This window comes from Rhinopithecus roxellana, chromosome 3 (assembly GCF_007565055.1).
Source record: "Rhinopithecus roxellana isolate Shanxi Qingling chromosome 3, ASM756505v1, whole genome shotgun sequence".
Classification (NCBI taxonomy): Eukaryota; Metazoa; Chordata; class Mammalia; order Primates; family Cercopithecidae; genus Rhinopithecus; species Rhinopithecus roxellana.
The window spans coordinates 28,219,760-28,239,327 of record NC_044551.1 but is presented as its reverse complement, the minus strand read 5'-3'; positions in this window follow the sequence as shown (position 1 = coordinate 28,239,327).

Genomic DNA, 19,568 nt, shown 5'->3' with positions numbered 1-19,568 from the left:
GGGTGGGGACTTGGAGAACTTTTCTGTTTAGCTAAAGGTTTGTAAATGCACCAATCAGCACTCTGTAAAAATGGACCAATCAGTGCTCTATAAAATGGACCAATCAGCAGGATGTGGGCAGGGCCAAATAAGGGAATAAAAGCTAGCCACCTGCGCAGGCAGCCGCAACGTGCAGTTGTAGAAGGTTTGTTCTTTTGCTCTTTACAATAACTCTTGCTGCTGCTCACTCTTTGGGTCTACACTACCTTTATGAGCTGCAACATTCACTGCGAGGGTCTGCGGTTTCATTCCTGAAGCCAGCAAGACCACAAACCCACCAGGAGGAACAAACAACTCTGGAGGCGCCACCTTTAAGAGCTGTAACACTCACTTCAAAGGTCTGCGGTTTCACTCCTGAAGTTAGTGACACCATGAACCCACCGGAAGGAACAAACTCTGGACACGTCCAATCTGAATATCTAAAGGAACAAACTCTGGACACACCATCTTTAAGAGCTGTAAACGTTCACTGCGAAGGTCCACAGCTTCAGTCTTGAAGTCAGCGAGACGGAGAACCCATCTGAAGGAATAAATTTCGAACACAGTAAGACCCCCATTTCCATAAAAAAAAAAAAAAAACAAAACTAAATAATTTAGCTGAGCATGGTGGCATGAACCTGTAGTCCCAGCTACTTGGGAGCCTGAGGTAGGAGCATAGCTTGAACCCAGGAGGTCAAGGCTACAGTGAGCCATGCTCATGTCACTGCACTCCAGCTTGGGCAGCAGAGCAAGACTCTGTCTCCAAAAAAAAAAAAAAAAAAAAAAACTAAAAAAACTTGAAGACATGTTTTATTTCAAGAATTCCATGCCTAACCACTTAATCAAAAACAGTTAAGAACTTTAAAGTGGGTATGACTTCACATTATAACTTGCTGTCAACAAAGCTCAGGTGCAAATTTTTCATGGCCATTCTGTGACTGTTTTTAAGGGAAGGAGAGACTTTGAATCCAAATATACACAAATATTATATTTTTTCTCAGTTTTCTTAATTCTATGCAAGTAAATTTATGCCCTTACGTGTTTAAGAATAAAACAGGCTTCTTTCTCATAGGTGGGAAAAAATTACTACAAATGCACTATTTTAAAAGAGGCTTTGATAACATTTGGAATAATTGTTAAAGTGCATTTGTTTATTTAAATAGAAGCTGTGCTTTCATGGAGCAGGATGAAAATTTATTACTATAATCCCTACGACTCAACTGCGACCTGGTATTTATCGTTAGTTAAATGTATCAAGTCTTAGACAAAAGGTACATATGATTTGGGGACCGTGAAAAAGGGTTGTCTGTTTTTGTAAATCATTGTACTCTTTGCTTTATCCGAGAATAATAAGTATATGCCAAGATAATAGGTAAGTAATATTTTAGATACCAGCTACTAGAGTATATTTGGAATAGCTACTTAATAGATTCATGCTACTCATTAATGCAGCATTTCTTAAATTCTTGGCATCTCCAGACCATTGAATAGATATTTGGAACACACATAAACCATGACATTTAAGCAAATTAAGAAAAAATGTGATTATTGCAATAAAATACGATATAATATAAAATTGTTAATAGTAATAATATCTGAGTTAGGAATATTATGCTTGCACTAATATATCCAGCTGTAACGTAATGATAAGTAGCTATAATTGTAAAGCAGTTTGCATACCCAGATATTTTCTTGTCTTAAAAAATACCAGTTCTTATACGTTACTAAAAATGGACTACACATATTCAGTGTCTTTGTGAACTGTGATATATAGTAGGATGAAATGTGGAGTGAGATATTATGGAGAGATTTCTCCTTTAGGGAAACTTTCAACACGTCAACAGAGAGGGTAACATCAAAGGATTGTCGTAAGTTCCTTACTTGCTGACCTGGGTCAATAGTGGTATCTAACTGAAATAAGAAAAAAGAGAGAGAGAGAGAAACATGCCTTGTATGCCTTTGGTATACCTTAGTGTGGATTGTAATTTATATGCAAACTAATTCATCTATTTATTCCATGGGTGCATATTTATCCCATGGGTACATAGGAGGACATATCCTACTGGCTGCTTCTGCTGAGTCAGTCCCCTGGCATTGTCTTTACTCACTGTCTATTCTGACTTCATGTGTGATCACATCTAGTCCCACAGGCTCAAAATATACCATCTAGTTGTTACCTACTACCAAATTTAGATCTCTAATTACAGTCTCATCCTTGAGTTCTAGACTCATATGCATAACTACATATTTAACAAGTCACCTTGCAAGTCAACTTGGTATCTCGAACTTAGCATTTTCAATACAAAACTATTGAGCCATTCCCAAAACCATATTTTTATTCTCATCTCAAGAAATTGTGAAATAATTCACCTTAGTTGTCTGGAAAAATTTTATAGTTGGCCTTGACTACTCTTTTTCTCTCATAGAACACATTTACTAGATTAGAAAATCCTATATGATTTACTATTAGAATGTATTCTGGAGCCATCTGTATCTTTACCTCTTCCCTTGCTCCAACCTATGGCATGTCTGTGCAGACCTTCTCCATCTAGATTATTACTTACTCTTCTGACTTGTCTCACTGCTTTCATTCTTGTGTTCCTACGGTCTTTCATTTGTAAACAGTCTAAGGGATTGCCTTAGAAAATAAAAGCAAGGACTTGGTGATCTTGTTCAAAACCATCCAGTGTTTCACACTGCACTTTAAAAGTTCAGAATTCCTACCTATCTTTTAAAAACCTTCTATGATCTGTATCATCTCTACCCATCACCTGCTCCCTCTAAACTGCTATGTTCCTTCTTGCTCCAGTCATACTAACGGGCAGTTCTTTTTCCCTGCAGGGATGCTTCCTATTTAGGGTCCTGCTCTAGGTGTTCCTACTGCCTGAAACATTCTTCCTCCAAATATGTACTTGTCTTCTCGCTTTATTGTCAATCTTTTCAAATTTTGCCTTAACAGAGAAGCCCACCAAAAATAAAATAACATTTTTTCTCCCTCTGTCTCACTTTACTTTCTTCAAAACAAGTATCGCGACCTGACATTACATTATATATTTATGTGTTTATTTGATACTATACGCCCTCTGTTCCCGAATGTAAGCTCTGTTAAACCAAGATTTTTAAAAAATTCACTTACAATTGTGTTCTTTATAGTTAGAGCCTGGCACATACCTGGCACACAATAAATACTTATTGAATAAAAGAACAAAGGGTTTAAGCAGGAAAATAGCAACGTAAACTTGATTTGAAACAATTATTCTTTAACATGTATAATGTTTTTGGAGGTGCAAGAGCGCCTATGAAGACAGAGTTAGGAAGTTATTGCAGTAACACAGGCCAAAGAATTTTATAGCTTGAACTGTAGAGAAGTAAATGGAGCTGAAGGAAAACAAAGAAATGTGAGATTTATTTAATAGGTAAATTGTAGAGCACAGTGATAAAGTAGATACTGGGGTAGGGAAGAAGAGACAAGGGTCTGTTCCCTAGATTCTTCAGTATCAGAATAACATAGAGAGTCATTCTTGTTACTGTTACAAGAAAAAGGTTGTGTTTGTGTGGTGGTGGTGGTGGTGGGGTGTCATGGATGCATTTTAAGATATACTAAGTTTCAGTTGCCTTTGAACTTCCAAATAGAAAATACAGGAGGATAGCAGATATACAGTTCTAGATCCAAAAACAAAGTCTGGCCTGGAGACACTTTAGGTCATCTGTGTGTCTGGTTGGGAGACATTTGTAAGTCATCTATGTATAAAAGCAATTGAAGCTATAAGCTTGTGAAATGTCTTAGGAAGAGTATATGAAAGGGAAGGTAATAAAGACTAAATCTTGATGAACTAAAGAGTCTAACAGGTGGAGAATGATGAGTTTTTCGAAAATAAAGGGGGTACATAGCAAAAGATAAAAGTGAAAAAGGATAATGTTATGTCACAGAAGCCATTTTTTAAAGTGATTTTCAAAAAGGATACGATGATTAACAGTAGTGAATAATACTGAGACTTATAATGAGGTTATTTGATGGTCTGTATTTAGGGAATGTCAGATTATTTGATGGTATCTTCAAAAAGAGCTAAAATTGCTAAATTTAAACAAACTCAAAAGCATTAAAATCTGACAAAATAGTCATTATCTTGTGAAAATATTTTCAGAAAAATTCAGGTAAACAAAATCTGAGTAGGTAAAAAGTGACTGAGTATTTTCTAATAGTGTTGAGAAATCAAATAAAATAAGAACTGGACAATTCCTTATGGGTTTAGATGAATGCATGTAGAATTTGACTGATTTGGTAATGGCTATCAGATGATATGGGGTGGGGGGAGTTTATTTACTTAGGATATTCAAAAGCCTTACCTATACATTTATACATTTATTTTCTACTCATACAATGCTGTCATTTCTGATCCTGTTTTCAAATTCACTGCATAGGTTATAAAATTTAAAAACCTCTTTTTTATAATGCATACAAGTTCATTAACAAATAGAATATGTTTCTTTCTAATGTACATTGCATATGCATAGATACATGTGCATATATATACGTATATACATATGTACTACATGCACATGTATTTTACACACACACACACACACACACACACACACACACACACACAGTCAGCCCTCCTTATCTGTGGGTTTCACATCCATGGATTCACCCAATTGCAAATCAAAAATATGCAAAAAAAATTTTCATGAAATTTAAAAAAGCAAACCTTGATTTTGCCACCCACCTAGTGACACGTTGAATCTATGGAAATGAAGTGTAAGCACTGTATTAGGTACTTAAAGCAATTTAGAAATAATTTAAGGTATAAAGGAGGATGCATATAGGATTGTTATATGCAAGTACTATACCATTTTATATAAGGAAGTTGAGCATCCATGGATTTTGGTATAGGGGTGGATCTGGAACCAATCCCCCAGGGATACCAAGGGACTACCGTACACACACACACACACACACACACACACACACACACACCCCACATACTGTGTACTTTAAGGATATCAATCAAATACTAAAGTAAGTATCAATGATATGGCCATACAATATTTGTTTTCACATCGATGCCACTGATTTAATAAAATGGTCAGCATTGCACATAAGTATGTTTTTCCATGGCTGTTTCTGAGTACATTGTTTTTATTAACTTCAAAGCTAGTTTATGTATTTCTCAGGAAATATATAAAAATATGATTTTTAATATCTATTTCTCCTAAGAAATAATTTCTCTTAAGAAATTACATGAAACTTCTGTCATTATGTTCTTTCTCACATTTAATGACTAATTAATAATTTCACTTTTCAATAAAATGTAATGTGATCACAAAAGTCGTATCAATAATATGATGCAGAATAACACTGTAAACATATATATATGCCCTCCTTCCAAATAGCAAATGTGCCACTCTATACACTAGAACAGATCACATTATGTGATGTTTGTTCTGTAAATATCAATTGTATTCCAGAAAGGTCACTCAAGTTTAATGGAAAATGATGAAAAAACCTCTAATGGTTTTATGTTATATTTTGAGACAGATTTTTGAGAGACCATAGAATTGTCCAATGAAATCAAGTTTTAAAATATTTAACCTTAAGTATCCTAATTTTGGAAAATTATTTTTGATGCCTACTTCTGTGAAACTCCTGTTTTCCCAGCACATGTTCTGCACATATATGTGCATTCAGGTGCTACATATATTGTAATTTTTACATTACTATGTTCCTATAACTTTAGGCAATTTGTAAATCATTGATTCTTAAGTTAGGAAAATAGCAGTGAAATGTGATATATGATGAATTATTAATATGAACAATACAAAGTAAATGATGTGAAAAATTACTGAGGCTTGTTTAATGAACGATAACGGACACAAACTCAACAAAATGATTCTTGTAGTTCATGGGAAACTTTTAAGAATATAGAGATTGTTAAGAATATAACCAGATTGAATAAAAATTTAAATAGATTATACATTTTCATTTCACTTTTGGGAAACATCAATGAACATAATTGTTTCCTCTTTCCTCTCCCTCACCCCACCATAAACAGCAAGCAGCTCCATCTGCAGAGACCGTGATAGACCACAGAGAAGTGCGATGGTCCATTTACCACACTTTATAAACACTGCACTAATGATGCTTTCCTTATCACTCTCCACCTATTAAGACGTGCAATAAACATCTTTTTAAATTTCACATTAGTGTGACTTCAAATACATTTTTTATGTGCAGTAATGATTTTCTGATGAACGTGCATGCCTCAATGTCTTCTAGGTATTGATTAGTACAAGCAGGCTAATTTTAATTCCTAGCAATTTCCATTCATCAAGAAGATCTTTATCAGTTTTCTACTGTATGTCAGCTTTATAAGAAGAAAAAAAGATTTGAGCTGGATGTATAAACTTGTGCTTTGTCTTATATAGCTGTACCAAAGAAGGAGGTATGATTAAATATTAGAGTATTTATTTATGAGTAAATAATATACTTTAATTTAGAATACCTGATTATTTTTAAAATAGTATTTTGAATGAGAATGTTAAAATACTATTTTTTAAAAATATGACACAATGATAGTTTGGTTCTACCACTACTGCTGGACTTACTTCCTAAAGGGGAGAAACTGTAATGAAATTGTTTTAGCCCCTAATCATATGTATTCAAAGCAGTACAATATATTCAATGCAAATAACATTCAATTTTTTTTGCCAGCTCTAATCAAATAACTGTTTTCTGTATTTATATATTACTTTATGTAACAAGTTATAAATACCAATTTAAACAAATTCATTCATGCTTTAGCATGAACCCTTTTTTCTTCTTCCTCTTTGTCATTATAATATCTCATGATATTCCCGTTAGCAGATGTATAAACTATCAGTACCTCCTTAGACAGTTTTCAATTTTATGATTTTATAGATAAAATTAATATACTTTGCAAGATTATAGCACCTAGTTTTAGATAGTTGTTTTCTTATATTTCGAGAAGTGATATTACCCAATCAGAGACTATAATTATACATTTTGATTTGGGATCATGCACCATATTGTTTTCAAAAGATCTTACCTATACATAATACCAGGTGTCTTTTATAAAGACTTGAACGTGTTATTTTCCTATACTGAAGTAGTCTTGACATACTAGCTAGAAACTAAACACTATGTGATACTTAAGTTGCTATTAAAATTTATTTATCAGTTTCTATTACCTGAAGTCTATCCAAGGTCTTCCCTCCTATTCTACCACATTAGTATAAATTAAGAAGTTTCGTTGAGACTTCAGCAATGTATGAATATGCACACACTTGCCATTCTCGGATGTTAAATAAAACATACCTGTGTGTAAAATTCCTCTAAAGGCAAAATTTCAAGCCAATTACAAAACTGACAAATGCTCAAACTTACTTTTCCTGGAGGATAATATAAGTATCATTACTTTGAAGAAGAATTTAACATACATAAATGAACTGCAGTTTTGAATATCAATAAGAGAACCTGAAAACAAGTAACTCATCTTTAAAAGTAATATTCTCATGTGATTTTTGAAAGCTGATAGTTTACATTTTGAAAATCACAAACCTATAGTGAATGTCATAAAAATATTAAGTAAGACTTCCTTGATTAGTAACATAAATGAATTTAAGGTTTTTTCTTTTTCTTTCTTTTTCTTTCTTTCTTTTTTTTTTTTTTTTTTTTTTTTTTAAACTAATTGTCCCTTTAACTATTTGGACTTGGGGAGAGTATCTGGATGACTAAACTGTGGCAGTCTATCTAAAAATATAAACTGTATTTTAAGAAATACATATGAACATTTTGATCAATGGAAGAAAGTAACTGGTAAGGCTACATATGTGTGAGAAGACCAGCAATTTAAACAATGTATTAAATGGCAGAGTGCCCCAAACTGACCTACCTTATAGAGAAATTCCAACCTGATTCTATTCAATTCCTACTTGGAAATGGACTGGAAAAATGTTTCCTCCACATTTTATCTTCATAGAGAATGTCAAAGACCACCAGCACATCTTCAGATGAAATAAGTGGCTTGAACTTCTGAATACTAGGTGGCCCAGAGGCAATGACTAGATGAGGATCCAGAATCAATGACCTTCTAAAACTTCTGTTTTTTCCATTTCAATGACTCTTGCTGCTCTGCTTCTTTATTTTTTCATTTTATTTTTTTACTGTACTTGCTTTTGTTTATTATTTATTTATTTTTTATTATACTTTAAGTTCTAGGGTACATGTACACAACGTGCAGGTTTGTTACATATGTATACATGTGCCATGTTGGTGTGCTGCACCCATTAACTCGTCATTTACATTAGGTATATTTTCTAATGCTATCCCACCCCACTTCCCCCACCACAAGGCAGGTCCCCGTGTGAGGTTCCCCTTCCTGTGTCCAAGTGTTCTCATTGTTCAATTTCCACCTATGAGTGACAACATGCAGTGTTTGGTTTTCTGTTCTTGTGATAGTTTGCTGAGAATGATGGTTTCCAGCTGCATCCATGTCCCTACAAAAGACATGAACTCATCCTTTTTTATGACTGCATAGTATTCCATGGTGTGTATATGCCACATTTTCTTAATCCAGTCTGTCACTGATGGACATTTGGGTTGGTTCCAAGTCTTTGCTATTGTGAATAGTGCCGGAATAGACATACGTGTGCATGTGTCTTTATAGTAGCATGATTTATAATCCTTTGGGTATATACCCAGTAATGGGATGTCTGGGTCAAATGGTATTTCTAGTTCTAGTTTCTTGAGGAATTGCCACACTGTTTTCCACAATGGTTGAACTCGTTTACAATCCCACCAACAGTGTAAAAGTGTTTCTAGTTCTCCACATCCTCTCCAGCACCTGTTGTTTCCTGACTTTTTAATGATTACCATTCTAACTGGTGTGAGATGGTATCTCATTGTGGTTTTGATTTGCATTTCTCTGATGGCCAGTGATGATGAGCATTTCTTCATGTGTCTGTTGGCTGCATAAATGTCTTCTTTTGAGAAGTGTCTGTTCATATCATTCACCCATTTTTTGATGGGGTTGTTTGTTTTTTTCTTGTAAATTTGTTTGAGTTCTCTGTAGATTCTGGACATTAGCCGTTTCTCAGATGAGTAGATTGCAAAAATTTTTCTCCCATTCTGTAGGTTGCCTGCTCACTCTGATGGTAGTTTCTTTTGCTGTGCAGAAGCTCTTTAGTTTAACTAGATCCCATTTGTCAATTTTGGCTTTTGTTGCCGTTGCTTTTGGTGTTTTAGACATGAAGTCCTTGTCCATGCCTATGTCCCGAATGATATTGCCTAGGTTTTCTTCTAGGGTTTTGATGGTATTAGGTCTAACATTTAAGTCTCTAATCCATCTTGAATTAATTTTTGTATAAGGTGTATGGAAGGGATCCAGTTTCAGCTTTCTACTTATGGCTAGCCAGTTTTCCCAGCACCATTTATTAAATAGAGAATCCTTTCCCCATTTCTTGTTTTTGTCAGGTTTGTCAAAGATCAGATGGCTGTAGATGTGTGGTATTATTTCTGAGGGCTCTGTTCTGTTCCATTGGTTTATATCTCTGTTTTGGTGCCAGTGCCATGCTGTTTTGGTTACTGTATCCTTGTCGTATAGTTTGAAGTCAGGTAGTGTGATGCCTCCAGCTTTGTTCTTTTGGCTTAGGATTGTCTTGAAAATGCAGGCTCTTTTTTGGTTCCATATGAACTTTAAAGTAGTTTTGTCCAGTTCTGTGAAGAAAGCCATTGGTAGCTTAATGGGGATAGCATTGAATCTATAAATTACCTTGGGCAGTATGGCCATTTTCATGATATTGATTCTTCCTATCCATGAATATTATCTCCACAGATGCAGAAAAGGCCTTTGACAAAACTCAACAGTCCTTCATGCTAAAAACGCTCAATAAATTAGGTATTGATGGAACGAATCTCAAAATAATAAGAGCTATTTATGACAAACCCACAGCCAATATCATACTGAATGGGCAAAAACTGGAAGCATTCCCTTTGAAAACTGACACAAGACAGGGATGCCCTCTCTCACCACTCCTGTTCAACTTAGTGTTGGAAGTTCTGGCCAGGGCAATCAGGCAGAAGAAAGAAATAAAGGGTATTCAATTAGGAAAAGAGGAAGTCAAATTGTCCCTGTTTGCAGATGGCATGATTGTATATCTAGAAAACCCCTTCATCTCAGCCCCATATCTCCTTAAGCTGATAAGCCATTTCAGCAAAGTCTCAGGATACAAAATCAATGTGCAAAATTCACACGCATTCTTATACACCAATAACAGACAAACAGCCCAATCATTAGTGAACTCCCATTCACAATTGCTTCAAATAGAATAAAATACCCAGGAATCCAACTTACAAGGATGTGAAGGACCTCTTCAAGGAGAACTACAAAGCACTGCTCAATGAAATAAAAGAGGACACGAACAAATGGAAGAACATTCCATGCTCTTCTTCTTTCTTTAATTCTGCATCTCTCCTATTCCACCAGGTTCCTTCCCTTTTACCTCAGAGCTAAATTTATCTTTGGAAGGAGAAAACGCTTGCTCTCCAAGTATGTGTTAGAATCTTTCAGCTTCTCACTTCTGCCAATGCCTTCTCTAAATATGTATTTTTCATTTCTGTGTATGATGAGAAAGAGGATGAAAAGAGCTTAGGGTTCCAATGAAATGTTCGCAAAGATGAAGGACAATACACAGGAAATACACAGGTTAATACGTGTATATTTAACACTTCCATTCATGTTTTTGCTTAGACGATAGCTCCTCAATCCTAATTTCCCTTTGTGAAGCTCTGGGAATGTGAATCATATTTATATAAAATGTAAGCAAGAAATGACTCTAGTTTTTATATTACCTTTCATTTTTTCATGTAAGTAGAACCCAGGTCAAATATTTCCATTATTAACAGGACAGACACAGCTACTAATTCTCAGGCTAATATCTGTAAATTCCATTACATTTAGTTATCTAAGAAAATCTCAGAATAATATTCAAGATCCATGTTTAAACAAATATCTGAAGTCCATCAATTTGAAATACTCTTTTTCCATAACAGAAATAAAACTGTGGATTTTAATTTAGCTATGGCATACTTAGAACTGAATGAAGTTTGAAAGTTTTCTGCCTCTAATTTTTTGAAAGTCATTATTTTTTTCATGGAAAACATACAGCCTCTTCACAGGTTGGCATACATAAAATCTGAGGTTTGCTTGTGAAATAAATTTCACACATTCTGTATTTCATTAGTTTAAGGAAAACACAGGCTGCTTCAGCTGGATAATTTGGTCATTTAGGAACAGCGTCTTTTCCTTTTGCTTTTCTTTTAAGTGATTGTTACTCTCGAACTAAATGATTCTCCTTCAGGTCCTGTGCCCAGTCTCTTTTGTGTCTCCCCAGAAGTGTCTTAATGGTCATTTATAACATTCCTAAATGACTTTGCAATTGCTCATTTATCTTTTTATAAACACGCTTATTTCCCCAAGGTAGTTAACCTTAGATATATATTCCAATTAATATTCTTTGGCTTAGCAAAGGTGGTCAGTATGCCTTGAGCTCTACTTTTTCTATCACATACTTGTTGATCATAAACTGCTTTTAGTTGCATCAAATTCTTTTTACTTCTTTAATCCAAAGATATTTTCATGCTACAAATAACTAATTAAAAGAAGATTAATATGCAAAATGAGAATAAGCCATAGCTTATGTTTAAAACATAATGTAGATTGAAAATGAAATCTTGACAATATTGAGTTTACTTCATATGAATGACATTAGGATTAATTACCCATTCTTTGTATAGTGTCCCAAAGTATAGGTTTATTTTTGAACACCTCACAACTCTTATACATCTATGCAATCATTATTTTAATTTATATATTAAAAATAAACATGCATTAACCAAATTCTACACAGCAAGTATTGTTGGGTGTTTCAGTTACAGAACATTTCTAAGAAACTAAGGTAACTTTTTATTCAATGTAAAACAGAAAAACCCACCTTTCCTATGTCTACTGGTTGACGTTTTTATGAACCACAAGGACAAAATAAGATGAATTTCACATACAACATATTAAAAGCATTGCAGTCTGTTAATAAACCAACTTTCTAACCTGCAGAATTAATGGCTGCACATTTCTTAAGAGGCAAAATATATGATAATTTGACATTGTTTTTGACCTATATACCGTTAATAATACCTAGTTATAAAAATAAACACTTCTTATAATTGAGAGAACTTGTTAAATAAAGAGCTAACACAGTAACTCAAATAACATATTTTACTTATACTTTCAGATTTTTAAAATAAAAATACTTTCAGTAAAACTTTATCTTTCCTTTTTATAACATTTTATAAACTATGTTTATTCCAATTGCCTGTTGTTGAATTTGAGCTTTACTATTTACTGGAGATATAACCTTAGAGAATTTTTTAACCTTTTCAGCCATAGCCACTTTATTTGCAAAATCGTATTATATAGTATTTTAGATAATTAAAAGAGATTATATATATATGGCTGACAAATTATAAGGGCTCAATAAATGTTATTGTTATTTTTATTCATATGGATTTAACTTTCATAGTATGAAGATTTCTCTCTCTAATTCCCTGCTGAAAACATATTTAAATAAATATCTTCTCAAGAACACTTATTCTTTCCTCCTTTGGGGGCATCCAGCTTTCTATAAGATAGAATCTTCTGTCCTTGGAGAAGTCCTTCAAATAGTACCTGAGTGTCAGTCAAATGGCAGTTATCCCACATCTATTATAGTTAATGCCTTTCAAGATATTACCCTCTCTCAAGCCCAAGGACTATAATTATTTGGAAATAGATTTCCACCTTAATATTGGTGTGCTTTAACCTGTTTGAAAGTGAGAGGTCAAGGAATATTTAAATTACGGTGTATGTTTCCTTCTGATTCAGGGTGTTCAAAAATTTTTAAATGAATATTTCAATTAAATAGGTCTTCTAAGGCTTTAAAAATAATAGGAAAATTTTATTGGGTTAATTTTTACCCAATCATGACTACCATCTGTCCACTCACCAAGGCTCTTTCAGAAGCACTGGCACGGAAGGCTGGACGAGCACTTGGACTCTCATTATTCAAGTTGGTTTCTGGCTCTTTGAGTCACTCTTCCTTTTGTGCATTCTCACAGTGGAACACTGAGAAATAGTGTTTGTATAACTGCCAATACAGTGAAATTGAGCCCCCACAAACATTCCTATATATAATTTCTGCATCATTTTATTTCTATAAATAAATCAAGTCTTTACTAACATATAAATATCACCAAAAAGCATTGTGGAAAATTACTTTCTTCCAGGAGACACTGTTTAGAAAAAAGTAAAAATCAGTTATAAAGTCACAACCTCTACCAAGTTTAGGATTATGGTAAATAGTTTGAAAATAAAATGTTAAACTTACCTCTTGCATTAAATCGTAGCATAGAGATGTGGACTCTCAGGGATTTAAGATAAATAAGATAGATCTATTTAACCAAAAGACCGTGAGACAAACAAATAGAATGATTACATACATTGTGCACAAATAGGAGTTTCACTGTCCAACCAGTTCACGAGGCAGCAGGCAGGGGACAGGAGATACTTGTTAGATATTGACTTTCGCAGACTCACACATCTGTATAAGGATCTCAGTCAATAACTTTGCCTAACACAAAGGACATGGAGAGAGTTATACTGTTTAGATTGCCAAAGGAAGTATAAAAGTACAAAAGAAGCTGAAGCCTGCCAGAACCATTCCGTATGGATATAATAAAGCAGCAGGAGTTCAAAGTACTATCAGCAAAATATTGAGTCATGGGCCTCTTACCAAATATATGACATAGTTAAATATTTTTAAATTTGTAGACTTATTAGGAGAAACTTGTCCAATCTTCTTATTTTAAATCTCCATCTAGTTTTCATTATCACAGAGAATATGTATCACAGAGAATACCTGATTTTGCTTTTATCTGACTTTATTTCTGAGATATCTTTTGCTCACTTAGTTATAAATAATTCAAAAAAAAACCCCCAGAATTGTTGAGTGTCTACTATGAATTAAAACGGGAGGCACAGCAGTGAATAAAAATCAAGATATCAGCTTTTGTAGAACTTAGTTGTAGGAAAACACAGCTATGATCAAATAAATATATATTTTGTTAGGCATATATATTCTAAGTTAACCTTGTTATATTTATAAAATATACAATACTGGAGTATGAGAATACCTGTCTAATCTTTTCTTCATTAAATCATTCAATCATTTATTTGACATAATTATTGAACACTCATAATATACCACAATATGCCTATCTTAGCTAAAAGGGTGTCACAGTGAACAAGCCAGGAAAATCTGCTTCCATACCAGAAGCTTGTATTCTAACAAATAATTAATGAAACTTGCCCCCACAACATTTGATTTTATGATAGACTTCTGGCCTGAAAGACAAAAAAAGGAGATTGAATTTTGAAGAAAAAGTCCTCTGAGTTTTACCATGGTGTTTAAATGAATATTATATCCTGGTGAGAACTAGAAATATATAAGATTTATTGACAAATTAGGAACCTATTTAATTACTAGAAGTCATCATAATTATCTCACTCTCTTATTTTTGCAAAACATCAAGAGGTCAGTGAGAAAATTATACTCTGCTTGGGGCCACAATTTAGCATTGTGGCAGCAGAATGCAATTCCAGATCATTGTATCCTTAAAAATTCTCTAATGATGGTTCCATTCACATCACACAGTGTGATTTTGCATTGTTACTTTAATCATTCCTGTATTTCACAATAACCACATTCTATAAAACATTTACTGATAGAAGTTTGAGTAGGTGGTTTAGTTTTAAATTTTTTATACTGACTTTGAATTGGCAATTCATACACATAGTGTATAAATCACATTTCATGAAAATATATAGTGTAAATTAAGTGTTCTTTCCCCACCCCAGAGCATAGCCATCATGGAGACCACCATTATCTTTCTTGTGCATACTTCAAGAAATATTGTAGGGACACTTAAATATAAATATAAGGTATACATATGATATATGTAAATATAAGGTATATATATGATACCCTGATAAATTATCAACCAAGCTAAGACACATTTGAGAGTGAAAAGGTATGCAAGTAGTAATTATGCCAGGAGAATGGGTGAAAAAGAAGAAATACCCTGGGCAAACTGAACCACATAGTCATACTAACTATACATCCTATGTTTATGTAAACATTTCTTTTAATATGATTCATGTAACAGCACAGTTTACATTCTTTTGCACCTTCCTTTGTCACATACAAATATATCTGGGTACATTTTCAGATGATTACACATAAAAGTGTTTTATAATGTCCATATGGTTATGTCATTAGTTTCCCTGTTGACATTTAGATTATTTCTATTCTATTACAAATAATTTTGTATTGAATATCTTTACACCATTTTGCTTATATATAAGTATATTTGTGTGATAAAATGTTAGAGTTCAAATTTTGGGGTTAAAAGCTAAGTGGTTTTTTAAAAATTGGGTGGACATTGCTAAGCTATCATTTTGAAAAGTTCAGTTCTTATGATAGTCAGTACAGTGGTTGTCACAATGTGTTACACATGTTAAACATGTTAAACTTAGTAATATTTTTAAAGTGATAACTTGTTTTTATTTGCATTTTCATGCAGCATTCATTTCAGAGCCATTAGAACTTCCTCTTGCTCATATTTTCTATGAAATCATTAACCTTTACCTTATTGATTTATAGAAGCTAAGTATGATATTGGAATTTTGCATCGATATGATTTCTCTTCCATTTCAAATGCATTCTTATTTTATCAGTATTCATTTTTCACCAAAGGAAATGCTAGTTCTTTAAATGATTTAGTTCCTCAAGTTACCTGAGGACTCATGTAGTTATCAGAGACAAAATAAATACATAATGGGGATTTTTGCAAATGAGATGTTTGATGCTGCATGACTAGACATCTTCATTTCTTCACTCTTGCATCTATTAAGTATTTATTTTGTAGAAACTTTGTAGCAGGCACCATGCCAGGTGCTATAAGTAAATTCATGAGAAAGATGCCCCTCAGGTGGTTATTAGTTAGCTGCCATTAGGATAAACTCTGGCAATAGCCTCAAATCTTCATGGATTGAAACAACAATGGTTCATTTATTGTTCATGTGATATTAAAGCTGTAGCAGCTGCAACTTAGCTGTGGCCCCACTATACCTTAGTTGTCTTCTGTGGGTGCTTTTCATTCCAGCAAATTGGCAATGTCCTTGTACTATGCTGTGGTGGGAGCCAAGGAGGAAAGCTCCCGTAGGCCCTGTGAAGATGTGCTGGAAAATCAATTTCCAAAAGCAGATTAATTGGAGGAAAGACACACACATTTATTTAATGTATATGCATGAGAGCCTTCAGAATGAAGACCCAAAGATATAGGGAACATTGTCCATTTTTATCCTTAGGTTCAACAAAATATAGACAACCATGTAGAGATATGATTGGACAAAAAATATGTTCTAATGCTAGTAGGCTGAGTGAGAAAACCCAGGAGGAGCCTGTCCATTCAGATTCTTCTTGGCTTCTGTGAGCATGAAGTTTTTCCTTCTGAGTATGGGGCAGGACCTTCTCTGTTATGGGGGTCATATAACCTACAGTCAAATAAGGTAGGTCAGATAATTTCTTTATGGCCAATTTTCACACAGAAAGGCAGAAGGAAAGTGAGAGTAATGTTTTTAGGGTTTATGGCTGGCTTTGCAGAAAAGGAGTTCTGGTTTCTATGACTCACCTTGGGGGAAAAGAGATTCTAGTTTCTATGGCTAGCCTTGTGGGAGATCAGACCGGAGACACATGTCAGAAGAAAAGTCAGAGAAAAACTTGCTTCTGAGGCCTTCATTTCGGGGGAGTTTTCTGAGGCTCAAGACTATTCTCATGGCAGAAGGGAAAGTAGAGAAGTGCTAACCATACCGTAGCTCTTAAAAGCATCTTCTCAAGTGTATACAATATTCTGCACACATTCCATTGACCAGAGCAAGTGACATTGAAAAACCAGAATTCAATGAGGTGAGGAAATAAACTCCTCCCTTCAGGAGGCATTGCACCTCACATGGCGATGGACATAGTTATATAATCCTCATACAAAAGGAGCAGCAGTGAAAACAATATTATAATCAATCATAGGCAAGGCCATTGGCCACAAATGTTCACTTCTCACTCTTCTGTAGCATCAGACTCTATGTCTAGGATCTTGATATAGACTTGCATTGGCTCCTCTTTTAATCTTTGTGATTCATCTAAGTCTGAAAAAGCCAAGTTGTCTGCACACACACCCGCAACATACACTGTGCAATGGTAAAGTAAGGACCACATAATCACATAAATATTCCCTTTAGGTAGCAGAAGTGGAGACAAAAAAAAAAAAAAAAAAAAAAAAAAAAAACAGTTTTTGTTGTATAGCAATCCTAAATTTGGGAGATAGGGAATATTCCTTGATCAACCCTTCCCTTTTCTGCTCTCTGAAGGTGGTCCCAAAGTTCATTGTATTATATGGCCCTTTGTATTGCTCTCTAGGAGTTCCTCTCTTCTCCATTTTCCTCTTGTGCCATATCAACACACACGACTGAAGACTAAGCCCACCTCAGCCAGTCTTTCTCTTGTGGAAAGTTGAGTACTCAGCATTTTAGGTATGCATTAAGTCTTTCTGTTTTGACCGTAGAGTGCAGGGCTCCCTGAGCGAACTGTATGTTTTGTCTGCTTGCTTCTGGTGAGCTCTATTTGCCTATGATCAAAGCTACAATTCTTTCTAAGACAAGTCTTAAGTTTCTCTCTCTCTTTCTCTCTCTTGCTTTTTCTGCATATTTACATTTGTGAAGTCATCTGTCCATCAAAGTTAAGACACTAAATGTTCCTTTAACTCCCAAAGAGTTAGTTGTTCTCTGTGGGTGTGGTGGGGCCCTCATAGATTGGATAGGATTGAGTGGAATCAGAATTCTCCAGAACATAGTTTCTTCAAATAACAGATGATCCTTATCTCAAACCCATACACCCTGAGGCTCTAGAGTTTGCCTTTGGAAAATAGGCTGAATTCCAAATACGTGCCAGAATGACAATGACAAGAAGAAAAAAAAAAGTGGCAGCTCAAAATCTAGCAGCTCAAAGCTAGATTTGATGGTTCCAGGAAGAAATTTTAGGAAATATTATTTAGAAATCCAAAATTTAAGATAGGTATAAAATGTTGATTCCTTTACTTTATTTAAATTTTCTAGTATTCAGAGGCATAGTATTGTGTTAGGTGATCTTGTAACACCAGTTCTTAGGCAGTTAGTTACTAGCTATTAATTGACTCCTCCAAAATGAAGAAAAGAGGAAATAAACAGATCCACAGCCAAAGACATTTTTGTCTGGAGGGAAGGAGAGGGAAAAAAAGAACAAAGGTGACTAAGATGGCGCACTTCCGGGTTCTTCATCACCAACTTTTCCCGCGCGCGAAAATGTAGCAGGCGCCCAGGAAGGTGCAGATCAACCGGGCATGCGCCAGGTGACTCAATCCGAAGAGACTGAGATTTACCTGGCCGCACCTACGGAACGCCCCCCCCCCCCCCCCCAACAGGCCCGTGTCCCGCCTATTGCCCTCCCACTCCCAGAAGAGCCCCTCCCGGCAGGCGCGTGGCGCGAACTTCCTCGGCCCCTCCTCATAGGCGGGACCCAGGAACCTCGTCGGAGAACGCCAGAGCGACTTCCTCGGCCTCCCCCGCCGGAGACCAGTGAACCTCGCTTCCTCTTTCTTTACATTGGCTACGTAATAAAGTTTCCTTTTTACCTTGCCTACTTGCCTTTTCTCTGGCGCCGGCTCTAGTGGTCGCTAAAAGCAAATCAATTTTCTCTTGCAATATTATGCCTTCCAAAATAAAATTTAGAGAGATATGATGTATCAATGGCTGTCATATTACACAATTGAGGAAAAAACTTACACTGTAAATCAAGGTGCAATTAGGTATTTCCTAGTGTCATTTATTTTCCCTCCTTCAATTGAAATCACTATACACCTTCTTTTTCCTCTATAAATATTTATTGAGTGGTTTACTCTTTGCTAGGGACTGTGTTATGCACTTCAGATGAGGAATACAAAATACAAAATTCCTTATATGTTGTGGAATAAAAGATGCAAGACAAAACAAGCAGTGCCAAAGCCACAGGGACCACATTAATCAGAAAGAAGCAGGGAGCTAAATAAGGAGGCAAAGAGATCCTTGGGATATCTGGGATTACAGAGAAGAAACCTAAATTCTTAACCTAGATTCTCAAAGAATGAGGAGCAAGCAGGTAGATACTGCAAGTGGAGACGACACCAATGAAAACACAATTAACATGAGAAAATAAGGGCACTGCAAACACAATTACATACCCAAAGCCTAATTTTCAACTAAGGAAACTTGAGTTCCAGACTCTCCAGCATTGTATAATGTACTAAGAGCTTTCAGTTTTATTCTTCAGCAGACAAAATGCACTGACTTTTTTTTTTTTTTTTTTTTTAA